The following is a 13,870-nucleotide window of genomic DNA, read 5'->3' as shown; positions in this document are numbered from 1 at the left end:
GCTGAGTGGACTGAAATGATCCAAGACTGAAATGAAAGACGTGCACGGAGCCTCAAGTTCACTCACTATTTCAAGTGTGGTGGGGAGGTTGTGGCGGAGCAACAAGGCTTTATCCGCAAAATAACTCGCAAATGCCTCGCAGCCTATGTCCAATTCCCTAGCATTTGGTCTGCTCTGTGGCAGAACAGTTATAGACCAAATTGTTCTAAATAACTGGGCAGGGCTTGAGCTTGCAGATGCAATCGTAGCCGCAAAGAATTCCCTCTTCACGGCTTTGACTACCATCTCATAGGATCTTATAAACATCCTATAGGATGCTCTTGTAGCTTCGTCTCGAGCACAACGCCACCATCTCTCTAGCTGTCTGAGCTCTGGCTTCATAAGCCACAACTCCTGGGTAAACCAGGGAGCAAGCCTAGAGCGAGAGTGCAGAGGGCGCCGGGGAGTGATTTCGTTGATGGCTGCAGAAAGTTAGCTGTGCCAGTCCCCTACAAGCTCATCTAATGAGCCGCCAGGGGGCATCGGATCCCGCAGAACCCTCTGGAGCCGCACTGGGTCCATCTGGCTCCACAGGCGAGCTAAAATACACTCGCCACCTAAACAGGGTTGGGGTGAAACATTCAGGCAGGCCCTCAAGGCATGGTGGTCCGACCATGGGACTGCAGATGCAATAATTCAGTCCACCGTTACCCCCACCACAAAAATCAAATCGAGCATGTGTCCAGCTCAATGAGTGGGGGTCATTACATATTGGGAGAATCCTAGTGCCGCCATGGATGACACCAGGTCCGTTGCCTGAGTAGAGGCCACGTCATCAGCATGGAAATTGAAGTCACCCAGGACTATCAGTCTAGGGTGTTCCAATGCCCAGGCTGATACGGCCTCCATCAGGGATGACAGACTATTGGCCGGTGCGTTAGGTGGTCAGTACACCAGTCAAATCGCCAAACTCTCCCTGGCTGCCCACATCAAGCTGGCACACTCAATGCCCGTGATCTTTGGCGGCAAGAGCACCCTCAAGGAGTAAGCCTCCCAGATGAATAGAGCCACTCCTCCCCCCCACCCCCTAGTCCGTGATTGGTGAAGGACCGAAAACCGGGGGGGGGGAAGTTGGGAGAGAGCTACAGTCTCCCCCTTTCGCACCCAGGTCTCGGTCACACATGCCAGATCTACATTCTGCTCTTGCATGAAGTCCATTAGGATCATGATCTTATTATTTATAGACCTGGCGTTACACAACGCCAATGTCGGAGGGAAGTTAATGGTCCTAGCTCCACTGCCAACATCCCTCGGGATGGGACGCAGGCTGGAAGGTGGCCAAGCTATCATATTTCTCAGCCCCCTTCTTTTGCCTCCCTGCCTGGTCCCTCCGCTATACTCTCCCCTCCCCAGGAGCACTGGAACCCCGCACCCGGACATCACCGCAATCAGTGATCTTCACAACTTCTGACCACTGGAGGAGCTAATGATTGAGCACTTAATATAAATACCCATAGCAGCTATAGCATCCAGTGCTGCTAATCCAGATTCACTCAACCAATCCTACCACTTATATCAATCCCCTAAATGATTGCCAATAATAATCATCAGGTTATCTGGCCAGTGGTTTACATAAAGGCCAGAGAGGGAAAAAATTTTTTTGATATAATACCTATCAGTTTAGTATCAAATATGAATCAATAAGCAATCACTATGTAACTCAATTTGGTTGGACGGTCTTATAGCTAAACAGGTAAAATCTAATCAAGCACTAATAACTACTATCTCAGCTAAATTCAACTATTCAGTACATTAACTACTCCTCACTAATACCCAGAATTACTTGGAAAAATCAACCAATCAATTAATACAATCAACAACCCAGCCCGATTAATTAGTCTAAGACTAATTCACTACCTACTTCACAGGGTGTCTGTTGTGGGGAAGGGAAGGGAAGGCGATTGTAAGCAGCTCTGAGACTCCTTCAAGTAATGAAGAGCAGGGTATAAAACCAACTCCTCCAGCACCACCTCCTTCGATGTTATAATGGGGTCTGGGACTGAAGACAGCTGTGCTGTCCACATACACTGCAAAAAAGGCTTCTTATTTCAGATTTCTAGTCAACCCTTTTTTTGTGTAGCATTCATTGTGCTGAAATTTAAGATTTTATTGCACCCTACCAAAGGAAAAGGCCAATTTACAATTTTGGCTGAATAATGGGTTTGTGGAAAAATGTTTACACAGCATGCAATCATTGTCAGCTGGGCTGAAATTAATTTGGAAAATTAAAAAAAAAATTCATTATCCTAACCCTAATTTGCATGGACAAATTCAAATTGGTATCTTTCTTGAGTCAATTGTGCATAAGGCCATGGGGAGAGAGCTAGATATATATGCTCACATAGATCTGGGCCAGCTGGGGAAGCATGTACATGGAAGATGGATCATTGAGTCCCATTTCAATTTACAATTTGCCCAAAAGATCTAGTCCCTCTATGAATACAGCACCAGGCATGGAAAGGTACCCTGGATGCAATACAGATCACTGGGTAAACAGGAGGCCTGTGTGCAATTCCCATATCCCCATCTAGGCCTCCCTCTATGCTCAACACAAGTTTCCCACCCTTTAACGAATGAAAGTCACTTTACACATTCACCTTTCTTTGGTAGCATCCCACATGCATTAATTTTCTGTGTATCTCTTGTTCCCTTCCTTGAATGTGACAACCTGGCAACAGTGATCCATGTAATGGTCACCTTGAGACTAGACTACTGCAATGCTCTCTACATAGGGCTGCCCTTGTCCTAATCTGGAAGCTGCAGCTAGTGCAGAATGCTGCAGCCAGGCTGCTATTGGGTCTCCCTCTTAGAGAGCACATTCAGCCTGTGCCTATATTAAAGAACTAAGCCCTAAGGAGTCAGATACCAGCTGCTGATTTTCCCTATGGTGGCTGATAGAACAGTTCTTGCTGTCTTATATATGATGTGCATCTAAATGGTTCGATGTTTTAAAACCATTTAAATTGCTTTTATTGTTCTGTTTTATGACACCAATGGCCCTGTTAGCTGCCCTGAGCCGGCCTTGGCAGGGAGGGCAGAGAAAGAAAGAAAGAAAGAAAGAAAGAAAGAAAGAAAGAAAGAAAGAAAGAAAGAAAGAAAGAAAGAAAGAAAGAAAGAAAGAAAGAAAGAGCTGGTTTGTTAAGGCAGTGTTCTCTCTTCTTTCCCCTGTTTTGTACTGTTCTGTTTCCACATTTTCTTCTATCAATTCTGTTCTATTTCAATGGTTCTCTTAAATTTAACCCTTTTCTGGATCTGTAAGGTCTCCCAGACTTTGTCTGGAATAAAGAAAGAAAGAACACAAGGTCTAGCACAGTCCTTCATAACAGCAGCTTACCTTGAGCCATATGCAACACTTGGGTTGGAAACACTCCTGACTCTGGTTTTCTGGAACTATAATAAAACATTAAATGTACTTTGGAATACTACAGCAGTCATCTCACTCTTCAAAAGAAACTCCCAGTATACATAATGAAAATCCTTAATCCTTACCGTACATCCCATCCAGGAGAAGGAGGTGAGGTAGCAAGGAGCTAGTAGCAGGAGGATGGGATGCCACAGCCAGAGGGGTGGGGAGTGGACACAAAGCTAGTAGGGAGGGAAGCAGAACTAGAGGCTGTGGTGATGGAAGGGGGAAAGACAATGCTGGCAACAGAAGAGGGATGTACCCTGAGGCAAGAGTGGGGAGTCTTGTACCGTAGCCACTGGCAAGAAGGGTGATAGGTAGAAGGATGTGAGTTTGGATCCAAGACAATAACTTTCACAGGTGGAACTGATGGGGAGAGAGGAATTATCATTATGATACTGAAATTTTACATCTGAGCAAAATGAGGGTCTATAAGGCATCTCTAGGATGGGGGACTATTTGGAATACATACATCCCACTTTCCTCTCCAGGATCCTCTAGGGGGCTATCTCTTCCTCTCTCTCTCTTTTCCTTTAATTGACATTCAGCTGCTCTCAACATTCCATCCCTTCTGGAGTATTTTTTTTTTTAGTTCTCATGAGGCAACTTTGTTTTCCCTTTTTCTTTTGGTTAATGAACAAAGCCTTATAGTTTTGCATGCTCAGGGAATCCTCCAAGTGGCTACAGACCCCTTTGGCTGTCAGTGGCCCCACTGCATGACTTCTGTTTCCACTCAAAGGCCACCAACATTACTACAAAATACAGTGACAGTCAACTCTCAAAAATCTAAATTGAAATTCTAAACTAATGTCTAAAATTCTGATACAATAAAGTGTGATATGTCTTTCAGGTTTTAGGGTGAATTGCAGTTCGTCGGGATCAATCTCTAAAATAACATTTAAACCAGGAGTAAGATATCTATCTCATTTCAAAGACATTTTCCCCCAAATATGATTGACATTTTTATTTATGTGTGACCATTCTTCTGAAAGATGAATAAAATTATGTCAATTACTGTTTGCTAAATATTTCAATATAATTCATTAAAACTGTAATAAATTGGAGAAGTATAATGATCTACAGTGCCATCCTAATCACAGTCACACCCTTTTAAGTCTACTGAAGTCAATGTTCTTAGAGGGGGTAACTCCACTATGGATTAAACTGTTAGAGTCTAAAATTACAAATTTGCAAATATATATTTAGACATCAAAATGCATATTTTGAATATTGAAAATTCACCCAGTTTTACATGTATATGTAATTCTGTTCCAGTCTGGCCAGCCTAATTTAAAGGATCACATCAGTTAAAATTACCCACAACTTCCTGACTGTATAGTGGGTATATTAATGACCTCCTCTACTTCATATATACAGCCTTTCAATTTTCTCCAAATGCTACCCCAAACTGAAATTGTGCCATTGAGTCACAAGTTACTGTTACATCACAAGCTCCCACATTATGAAACATGGGGAACCAACAACAGCTCACTGGGTTAGTTGCAAGGGATATACCTTCTCCCATCACTAAGAGCCAGCGTGGTGTGGTGGTTAAGAGTGGTGGACTCAGTGATGTACCAAGAGCAGGGCGGGGGGTGTGCTCTGACCTTGGTGCAGCTTGAGGAAGGCCCTTGAAGGGGGGGCTTGAAGCCAGCATCACACTGCGTCCAGCCAAACATTTTTGCCTCAGAGGCAAGACTTTCCCTCCATTTTCCTTTCCTTGTCTGACTGAGCTGCCCTAGTAATGTGTCTTCTTCTTTCCTGAAGAACTCTGGTTGTTCCACCATAACAAAGTACAATATTTTGGCTGTTTGCTTTAGCCAGGAACTTGAGGGAAGGATCAGGAGCCCACTTTAACTTAAACAACTTAAATGGCACTCATGGCATTTTGAAATTCAAAAATAACAAAATATTTTATTTAACACAGAGGGGGAAGGTCAGGTGAAATCAGAAATAAGTAAAGGGCCAATAACCAAAAAACTATCATGATACCTTAAATATTATAAAAATACATGTATTTATTATCAGCTAAAAACAATTATGGGCCCAATAGTAGCCTCAATACAGAAAAAAGTGTACAATATACACAAGTGACTGCCTCCACACTGGCCCTGCTTAGTTTCTCAGATCTGACAAGATCAGGCCGTCCTGGCCAGGTCAGGTCTAGGCTGAGAGTAATGTGGCTGGCCCAAAGCCACCCAGCAAACTTCCATGGCAGAAATGGGGATTCGAAGCTGGATTTCCCAGATCCTAGTCCAACACTTTAACCACTACATGATGCTGGCTCTCATAATGGAATAGAGTGTTGGAATTTGAATATCTTCTCCTGGGCAGAAAGGTGGGAAAAGTTAAGTAAAAGAAATTTTTCACTGTCTGCGTTTCTTTCTGGCCACTGAAACAAAGTTTGGGTCCAGTGGCATCTTTAAGACCAAACTTTGTTCTGCTGCTTCAGACCAACTCAGCTACCCATCGGAATCTATTTTTTTTGGACATTATTATTATTCATTTTATTTCATGATTATTACCGAAAATAATTTTGTCATATAGAGGAGGGGCCCTGACCTGGATAGCCCCAGCCTAGCCTGATCTGGTCAGATCTCAGAAGCTAAGCAGGGCTGATGCGGAGGCAGGCAATGGCAGACCACCTCTGAATGCCTCTTGCCTTGAAAACCCTACAGGGTCACCCAAAGTCAGCTGTGACTTGACAGCAAAAAAAAAAAAAGAGGACGGGGTGTTATTTGCCCCAGGCATCAAATAGGCTAGGTAGACTCTGGGCAGACTGTAATCTGGGCATACTCTAATCTGGAGACCCAGGTTTGATTCCCCACTCCTCCATGTGAAGTCTGCTGGGTGACCCTGGGCCAGTCACAGTTCTCTCAGAACTCTCTCAGCCCCACCTACCTCAGAAGGTGCATGTTGCAATGTGATTGTAAGGCGCTTTGAGACTCCTTTGGGTAGAGAAAAGTGGGGTATAAAAACCAACTCTTCTGGGCACTGCTGAAGAGGGCAAGGGACAGAGTTCCTTTACTATAGAGCAATGAGAGGAAGCAACACAACTGCTGGAGCCATGGTGGCAGCAGCATGCAGGACAAGTGTCAGCAAGCAATGGCTGGAGAAATGAAAACTGAGGGGGCACATGATATTACTCTTCAAAAAACATGAGGGGCTGTCACATACAAGAGAGCAAAAAGTCACGTTCTGCTGTTCCAGAGAGCAAGGCTCCTTCATTCCAGGACTTCATGATAGGAGGTAGTTTTCATATTAATTGAATATTATGAGAAACTTCCTAATATTTGTTACCCATAATGGAGATCTTCAGGACCAGACAGCCATCTTTCGGGGATGCTCTTCCTTTAATATTCTGTACTAAGCAAATAGATGGCCTATAAGGTCTCTTCTAGTTGTATAACTTTTTCATTTCAAAAAGGATTGTGCGAATTTGCTCTTATATTTCTCTATAGGAACAGTTTTCTATGAGTTTCTTTTTTTTTTCTTGAGAGCTTGTGAAGATTCCTGCAACCCTCCAGGAATTTGTGGAAAGCGTGGGATAATTCATTGACCATACAGCCAAGCCTGTCGCTTTCTTCTAAAATGATATTTCCAGAATGGAAAGTTAGCAGCTCCAGTGTATGGCAAGTCTGTAACCCTAGCTCCTCCCTCAGCTGTAACTCTCTAATGCCAAAGTGGACCCAGTGTGGAATAGTTAGATCAGCCTGAGTATCATCTTTAAATGTAGAGTGTGAAACAGTTGGAAGGTCTGGTTTAAAAGTGTAACCTGAAACACTGGAAACCAGTAGTCACAGTGGGGCTTAGCAACAAAATCAACAATATAGAGATGGTTTATGACATGTGATCACCAGAGCAGAAACAAGGTTGCTTAAATATAGACCCAGTAGGTATTAGAATATTTCTGAGAAGTACACATCAAGCCTGAGACAGATGCTGCTAATAAGTCGAGAGCTTTAGACATTTATTTTTACTTTTAAATGCTCAGCTATATTTATGTGAAAGATTTACCGCTACATTCTTGACATATAGGTATGCTAGTCACTTTCCGCTGTCTAGACTGAACAATATATAAAACTAGAGGAGATAAGAGCTTTGGAAAGGGGACTGAGGAACAAGAGATATCGAATATTACTTTAGGATTCTTCTCTAATTATCTGGCAGTAGATGACATAGACTTCCTAAATTCTGACTTTTGACTGCTTCCATTTTAAGGCATATAGGTGACCCAAAGTCCTGATGTAGACACATGACCAAATGGGCTTGCCAAGATGGAGACAGATTAGTGGCATGTTTTTGAGGGTGTGCACATGATAGTTTTTTGGAAACTTGGAGGCAGGGTTGCAGTTCTCTCATGGCCCATGGCACAAATGTTTATTTTTAATGTCCCAACATGGCCTGTGTTCAAATAGGTTTGGTATGCTTCCATAGCACTTCAAATTGTGCCCTGAAAAAACTGGTCTACGGTTCTCAAAAAAGGATATCAGAGAGTAAAAAAGGGTACAGAAGAGTGAAACTCATATGATAAAACTCATATGATATGGTACATCTAAAACACTGCAGATTTTTATTTCAAAATACAACTATGGACATCATGTTAGAAGCTAATTTTTTGGGGGGGAAATTCCTCCTTCTCGCCTAATATTAAAACTAAGGGTAACCCAATGAAGCTGATTGACCATAGGTTCAAGGATACCTCTTCATATAATGCAGAACATACTTATAGAATTCATTGCCATTAGATGTAGTAACTGTCAATAGCATAGCTGACTTTAAAGGGGAATTAGGCAAATTTATGGAGGACAGGTCTATGGACTGCGGTTAACCAAGATAGCTAAATGTTATCACAGCATAAACAGAAGAGCTAGCTGTGAATACTAGAATCTGGTTACATAAAAAATCATGAACTGAAGCATTTAACAGCTTGAATATCTGGTTGGCTACCATAGGAATAGAATCCTGGACCAGGTGGACTTTGGCCTGATTCAGCAAGGCAGCTATTACATTCTTAAGACAGAAACAACCATCCCAGTGTATGCAATATGCATTTTGTGTGGCCTCCTACTGGACAACACTTATGCTTATTGGTACTTCTCTTTAAAAAGGGTTACTATGCAAATGTGTTTTTCTTTTAAAAGAAAAACGTTTGCGTTGTTGCAGTCTCTTTGTATAAGAGTTCATGCCTTGGCACCCCCATACTTTGTATTACTTGGGTAAAAACAAAATAAAACACCATTCTGGAAAAATTCTCATGAGGTGCAACACGAGTGTACATGTATTTATGTCACCTACACCTTTTACTTCAGTGTAAAGATACATGCTAAAGTGGAAAGAGCAAACCAAGAATATAGTTGGGACAGAAGAAGCAGTGCCAAAGTGGATAGCCTTCCTGGGAATGTTGCTGTCCATGGGGTAGACAGAAAGATGGTTTCTGTGAAGCCTTTTCACCTAATGTGTGCCAACCATTAACTCAGTCTTTGGCTCTTACTCTCAAAACTGTTCAGTTTATTTCTCTGTTCACCACTATGTGCCATGATTCTCTCCTGAGTAACTCTGGTATACATCACTGTTCATCATGTTTACATCTCTTCAGCAGCAATATCATATCTATCTATGCAGTTCAGCATTTAGAGCTCCAACAATGGAACAAACTAATTGCTGCCATCTGGATAGAATTCATGATGCTGGTTTTAACCTACATGGATTTTCATGGTTTGGCTGTTCTTCTCTTCTCTATCACATCACACTCCCTAAAACCAACCAAGTTAACTACCGTCGGTGGTTCAAGTTTGGATAGCAAGATACCACCCTTCCCCTAGAGATCTGCCAAGAGTTACACATCAGAAGTGTTGCCAAATATTCTGCCCAGGCAATATTGTGTTGGCTGGGGTGAAATTAGAAAGGATATAAGCCTTTTGTCATTATTTAACTTAATATTTCAACAAGTTATTTCATACAGCCCCATCACAGTTGCACATGGTATTCCAAAAGGCTCAAAATAAGTTTTTTTCTCCTTCCCCAGCCTGCACACAGATACATGTGCAGACAGCATGACAACCCACTTTGGTGAGGTTTGTGCACTGCAGAGTCAGAGTAAGTAACTGAGGAACAACCAGATCCAATGTGCAATTGTAATTGTGGCCACTGGAATTCACAAGCAGAGTCAGGTTTAATAGTTCATACCTGAAAATTCTTATCTAAAAATGATTGTTTTCATTCTACAATCTGCCATTTTTAGGAATGTGCCTATGTATTTAACTGTATTTATAGTCCGCCTTTCTCACTGAGACTCAAAGCAGATTGCACAGTGTAAATCAATAGCAGATCATACAAAGTTGCCTAATAACCACAGTGTAGATTGATGAAATTGATATGAGGAGACATCTAATGAACAATGCACTAGGACTAGGCTCACTGAAATCTGAAGGAGTATCAAATATTGGGTATGATACAGTGTGTGTGGATATAATGAAGAAAATTTGTATTACATCACTGATAATACATCCTATACACAGTGGTACAACCCACAGTCCCTTTCCCTTTATCAAGCAAATTCCTGAACTATTATGTTATAGAAAAGCTCTCCTGAACAACTCAATTTTGCACAGTTCGTGGAATGACAGCAGCATGGGAGCCCTCCTGACCTTCTTAGGCTGGCCATTCCACAAGGTGGGACCACAGAAGAGAAAGCACATGTACAGGTGGGTTGTTGATCATGCCCATTTGCAGGGTGGGACCTGCAGAAGGCCCTGAACAGATGAGTGGAGCTGTCATAACAGACATTGGGAAGAGAGGCAGTCCTGCAGGTATGAGGGTTCAAGGCAGTGCAGGACTTGGTAAGTGATAGTCTATATTTCGAACTGGACCCAGTAGCTGGCAGGCAGTCACCAGCGTTCCTGCAGAATGGGTTTAATATGCATGCCCCATCTAGCACCTGATAATAACCAACCTACATCATTCTGTACCAGCTGGACTGACTTCAAGGACAGACCTATATAAAGTGCATTACAACAATCTAGTCTTGATGTTACCATGGCATGGATTCAAGTAGTTAGATCACCTGAGTCTAGGTTAGGGGGCCATCTTCCAGGCTTGATAAAGTTGGAAGAAAGCATTTTTTCCCAGCTGTATCCACCCATCCTTCTCAACTAGCATCACTTCCATCTTATCAGGATTCAGTTTCAATATGCACTGAGATTACTTCAGCAAACGTTACATATATTAGCAATATCTCCACTTTAGCCATTTCACTGATATCACACTAAACCTATCTTACCATATTTCTTCATCAAAGCCATCTGGATCAGCAAGATATTTTAAAACTTTTGCTGTAACAGGAGGGCCTGGCGGGAGCTGGTCCATGGGGTCGCGAAGAGTCGGACTCGACTGTGCGACTGAACAACAACAACATTTTCTTTCTCTATAGCAACTAGCTTTTAAGCATGCTTTTTGTTGTTGTTGTTCAGTCACACAGTCGAGTCCGACTCTTTGCAACCCCATGGACCAGATCACGCCAGGCCTTCCTGTCTTCCGCCATCCTCTGAGGTTTGCTCAATTTCATGTTTGTTGCATCTATTACACTGTCTAACCGTCTCATCCTTTGCCGTCCCCGTCTTCTTTGACCTTCAGTCTTTCCCAGCATCAGGGTCTTCTCCAGTGAGTGCTCCCTTCTCATTTGGTGGCCAAAGTATTTGAGCTTCAGTTTCATTATCTGGCCTTCCAGGGAACACTTAGGGTTGATTTCTTTTAGGATTGACTGATTTGATCTTCTTGCAGTCCAGGGGACTCTCAAGAGTCTTCTCCAGCACCATAGTTCAAAAGAATCTATTCTTTGGCGCTCGGCCTTCCTTATAGTCCAACTCTCGCAGCCATACATGACTACTGGGAATACCATTGCTTTGACCATGCAGACTTTGGTTGGCAGGGTGATGTCTCTACTTTTTATCATGCTGTTTAGGTTCGCCATCGCTTTCCTCCCAAGGAGCAGGCGTCTTTTAATTTCATGGCTGCTGTCACAGTCTGCGGTGATCTGGGATCCCAGGAACGTGAAATCTGTCACTACTTCCACGACTTCCCCTTCTATTTGCCAAGGAGTGATGGGGCCGGATGCCATGATCTTAGTTTTTTTGATGTTGAGCTTCAAGCCCACTTTTGCGCTCTCCTCTTTTACCCTGAGCAAGAGGCTCTTTACAAAATACAGTGAAGTATTTGTAAAAAAATTCAAAACATTCAGATTCTTTTGGTAAAGAACTTTCTGCTTCTGGGTAATCTAAATTTGTTCATTGTTATGATTAATTGTTGCATTGTTTTAATATGCATTCTAAACTGCCTTGGATGGACTTAGAAAGATGTGATAAAAATAGTTTTAATAAACAAAGGTCCCACACACACACACACACGTCTAGCTACAAGCCAGATGGACTTTCCTGCCATTTTGGGATGATCCCTCACTTCTTGCATAATTATTTTCTTGCTTCATGTCTGCAGTTCCTAAAGCATGCAGAGATATGTGCAAGAAGAAGAGCCTGTGCAGAATGATCTGTCCCTTCTATCAACTGCTGCAGCAAAAGCACCGCCTCCCCCAGTGTTGACCTTGTCAGCTACCTACTAGTAAGGACCAAGCTAATGGTTTGCCTTTCCTTACATCACCAGCTGTGCTAAGGCGCTGTCTGTGCTCAGAGCAGGCAGCAAGGGCTGCGACGGTGGTGGTGACGCTCTCGGGGAGAAGCAGCCACAGGGGTCACAGTGGCTGAGACTGGGGAGAGGGGCAGCCAGACCCGGCCTTGGGCTCCCCACGCCATGGAGATAGAAAAGAAGTTCCACCAGCTCAACCAGGCCGACAGCTGGGCTGCCGTCTACCATGATATAAGACATGAAGCTGGTGACTTCCCTTGCAAAGTGGCCAAACTTCCTAAAAATAAAAAACACAACAGGTACAGAGATGTCAGCTCTTTTGACCACAGTCGAATTAAACTGCAGCAAGACAATGATTATATCAACACTAGTTTGATAAAAATAAAAGAAGCACACAGGCGCTACATCCTTACACAGGGTTCTCTGCCAAATACTTGTAGTCACTTTTGGGAGATGGTTTGGGAACAGAAAAGCTGTGGCATTGTCATGCTCAACAGAATGATGGAAAAGGGATCAATAAAACGTGCACAGTACTGGCCACAAAAAGAAGAGAAAGAAATGTTCTTTGAAGACACAAACTTGAAGCTCATCTTGATATCAGAAGATATAAAATCCTACTATACGGTACGACAGTTGCAATTGGAAAACCTGACAACACATGAAACCGGAGAGATTCTGCACTTCCACTATACAATGTGGCCTGACTTTGGAGTCCCCAAACCTCCAGCTTCATTCCTCAACTTCCTGTTCAAAGTTAGAGAGTCGGGGTCACTGAGCCCTGAACACAGACCCGCCATAGTGCACTACAGTGCAGGAATCAGAAGATCAGGAACATTCTGTTTGGTTGATACTTGCCTCCTCCTGATGGACAAAAGGAAAGATCCTTCTTCTGTCGACATCAAGCAGGTTCTCTTAGAAATGAGGAAGTACAGAATGGGGTTCATACAGACCACCGACCAACTTCATTTCTCTTACTTGGCTGCTATAGAGGGAGCAAAATTTATTATGGGGGACTCCTCCGTGCAGGAGCAATGGAAAGAGCTTTCTAATGAGGATTTGGACCCACCACCGGAGCATACTCCCCCACCACCAAGACAGCCCAAATGAAGTTCAGAAATGAATAATGGGAGAGTGCCCCAACCCATACTTCCAAAGCATTGGGTGACTGAGGAGGAAGAGGTCAAGTGTATAGTCACCGACGTTCAGGAGAAGATGCCTGATTGGGAGCAGCTAGATGCAGAGAGCATTAGTCAAGACACTGAGCTTAGGAAGAGAGCTGTTGATGCTTCACCACACATGGAAGAGCTGGTGAAGCTGGAAGAAGAGGAGGAGGATGAGAACATGGTGGCCACTTGGAAACTGTTTCTGGTCAACATTTGTGTGTTCACTGTCCTCACGGCTGGAGCGTAACTCTGTTACAGGGCATGTTTTCATTGATGGACATAAACGGTGCCGCCAGGTACCAAGAAATGTCAGTGATATAACTGGCGTTTAAACCTGTTTCTGTAAAAAGAAAGCTAAAGGTGGAGCATCCAAGCCTTGTCCCAGTGGGAAGTGTATCTTAATTCTGAGAAGCTGGAACTTTGGTTAGGGCTTAAAAGAGAAAAATTGATGCACTAGGGATTTAATTTTTAGCCCTGTGGCTAAATTAGAATTTAATATTCTAATCTCAGGGCCTTAAGATATTCAGGAGTAAGCAGAGAATATGCCATATAAGTCTTGTGGTTTTTTTAATTATTATTTTTTCTTACTTTTAATCGAATAATAAGAGTTTACAACCAGCTGTGT

At 42.9% G+C, this 13,870-nt stretch overlaps 1 pseudogene; it reads left to right on the top strand.

Moving 5' to 3' along the window:
• Positions 1 to 12,247: 12,247 nt before the first annotated feature.
• Positions 12,248 to 13,519, top strand: LOC107119053 (annotated as a pseudogene).
• The last annotated feature ends 351 nt before the right edge of the window (positions 13,520 to 13,870 follow it).

Source organism: Gekko japonicus, unplaced genomic scaffold, assembly GCF_001447785.1.
Source record: "Gekko japonicus isolate JY-2015 unplaced genomic scaffold, Gekko_japonicus_V1.1 scaffold976, whole genome shotgun sequence".
NCBI classification, from domain to species: Eukaryota; Metazoa; Chordata; class Lepidosauria; order Squamata; family Gekkonidae; genus Gekko; species Gekko japonicus.
This window is presented reverse-complemented; position numbering and strand designations above follow the sequence as displayed.